The following is a 3,013-nucleotide window of genomic DNA, read 5'->3' on the forward strand; positions in this document are numbered from 1 at the left end:
GATAAAACGTTTCAGGAAACCACAGACAACAAGAAGGTGTTGTTAGTGGAAATACAGTATGCATGAAGCAAACATAAAGTTCAGCCATTCTGCAAACTTGAGACCCTGGTATTCCAGAATCCTTGCAAACAATTGATGCACCCATATCTTGGGTTTGAGGAACACTGTATTTGTGATGGTTTGTATATGCTTGGCCCAGGCACTATTAGAAGGTGTGGCCCTGTTGGAGTAGGCGTGGCCTCATTGGAGTAACTGTGTCACTGTGGGTGTAGGCTTTAAGACCCTTGTCCTAGCTGACTGGAAGTCAGTCTTCCTCTAGCAGCCTTCAGATGAAGATGTAGAACTCTCAGCTCTGCCTGCACCATGCCTGCCTAGATGCTGCCATGCTCCTCACTTGATGATAATGAACTGAACTTCTGAATCTAGGAGCTATCCCCAATTAAAAGTTGTTCTTTAAAAGACTTGCCTAATAGTCATGGTGTCCACACACAACAGTAAAACCCTAAGACAGTATCTATTGAAAATATTAAGTTAATCCAAAAGCTATTACCTAGCATACCTCTAATAAACAAAGGTCTTTGCTTTATTAGTGAACTATTTGAATGATTTCTGAAGGCCCTAACAGAGCGTTCTGCAACACTGCACGGTGCTAACAGCTATGAGTTGGTTTTGGAATCTCAGGAAAAAGTTATGATCTAGTGATAGTCATTTATGTCTAGCTATTTCTTCATCCAGATGTGGGTTTGGAGTGTTGATGTTAAAGCATTGCCTGATTCTAAAGTATGAATATTCCTTCCATGATGAATTTCAAGATATTATAAAGTCACTGTCCAGAGAGTCAGTTTTGTGAGTTGGTGGAAGCAATCTCCACTGATCAATCTCCTATCATTGTTTGTAAACTGATCTTTGTTCTTAATCTTTTTTTGGTCAAAAGATATACTACATAATTGCCAGTGTGTGCCAAGAGTGATAATCAAGCTTGTTTTCTGTTTGATTTTATACAGGAGAAAAAAGGCATACAGTGCGTCTTCCCATTTTATAGCTGGTTTCTATGTATAAAACAATCAACAGAGATGGTTTCTTTCCTCACTGACAAAGCTGCTCTTGCTAGGATGTAGTTCTAACCCCCTTACACAAGCCAACATGCTCTGAGTCCAAGTAACTAATGTTCTATTTGATATATAATGGAAAAGCTTCCATTCGTACTCATTTAATGGTCTTAAATATTCTTTTGTGCCATGTTCAATAACCTCAGAGAACAGTGTGTTTCATAGTTTTAGATGTGATGGATTAATAAGTCATTAAAGATTTCTCAAGAGTTGCTTTTGGCAACTCTCAGAATCAACTTTTTTTCCTTAAACTATACATATATATTTACTGGATTTATTTGGCTTTATCATTTAAAAAAAAAAGAAAACCTTCATCCTTCATGTGCAATAAAACTCTGTGTGTGCGTGTGTGTGTGTGTTTGTGTGTGTGTGCATATGTGTCTGTGTGTACATTGAAGTGGTGTTACTAAACATCTGAAAAAAAAGCTTTTTAAACTAATTAAAACAGAACCATAAACAATTTAATATATGAGTAGCCCTGACTTGTGTAATGCTTTATAATGTTTAAAGAAGCTTTAAATGCTTTTTGTCTTCTTGCAGTCTTTTGCCAATATATTCTTGAATTCTAAGGTAAAATACCCTCTGCTTCCATTGCCCACAATCTTGGCAGAGAAGTGTCTAAAACAACTGTTCTCAACATTTGGATTGTGACCTCTTTGAGGGTTGAACAACCCTTTCACAAGGGTAACATACCAGATATCCTTCATATCAGATATTTACATTATGACTCATAGCAGTAGCAAAGTTACAGTTATGAAGTAGCAATGGAATTAAATTTATGGTCTGGAGGAAGAACAACAACATGAGAATCTGTATTAAAGGATTGCAGCATTAAGAAGTTGGGAACCACCAGTCTAAAATAACTCTAAGGAAATACTAAGAACTTAAGTATGGAGAAGAAAATGAATCAGACAACTATTCATTTTAATCTTGGCTCTAAGGCTGTAGGATCAATCATATTTAAGGAGAAAATCTTAAGCGAATATCTAAATTTGTCTAAACTAGCATGAATTGCTTCATTAAACACAAAAGGATGACCTAACTGGGTGGTACATATAGTTTATAGACACAGCAAAATGAAGACAACAATTTAGAAATGTGATATCAACTCCTAGAATACGCTCCAATTACGGTTGTGATGGTATTATCAGCTTGACAAAATCTAGAATCATCTGGAAGACTGGCTTCTGGAAATCCATGTGGTGCATTGTCTTGATTATATTAACTGAGGTAAGAAGACTTGCCTGCTATGGATGACACCATTCCCTAGACAGAGCATCCTGAATTATATAAAAGTACAGTAAGTGAACTGTGCATTCACTGGTCTTACTACATATGTAATAGGACTAGCTGCTTGAAGTTCCTGACACTGTCATTTCCCTAACGTGGTAGACTGTAACCTGGAACTGTGAGCTAGATAAACATCTCCTTTTAGTTGCACTGTTTTTGGAGGTATTTTATTACAACAACAGAAAAGGAACTGAAACAATGGAATAAACGATAAGCATCCATATCTAAGTCAATGGAACTTACTCATTCACACTAACCTCCTAAGCTGTCCTGTGGCAGTATGGAGGTGTGATGAAGGGAAAGAGATAGATGTGACTCTGCCTCAAATTACAGAGGCAAACCAAACAAACAATCTAACTGGTTCCCAGATTCTTGAGGTGGAATTCTCTCCAGATACCCTCCTTTTTTTTTTTTTTTTTTACATTGTGGAATTGTTTTTTGTTTTTTTGTTTGTTTGTTTGTTTTATTGGATGTTTTATTTACATTTCCTATGTTGTCCCCTTACCCCCATCCCCCACTCACCCAGGAACCCCCAATCCCCTCACCCCTCCTCCTTCTTCTCTGTGGATGTAACCTCTATCTACCACCCCACTCCCACCTCCCCACCCTCAAAA

This window comes from Grammomys surdaster, unplaced genomic scaffold (genome assembly GCF_004785775.1).
Source record: "Grammomys surdaster isolate TR1022 unplaced genomic scaffold, NIH_TR_1.0 130, whole genome shotgun sequence".
NCBI lineage: Eukaryota > Metazoa > Chordata > Mammalia > Rodentia > Muridae > Grammomys > Grammomys surdaster.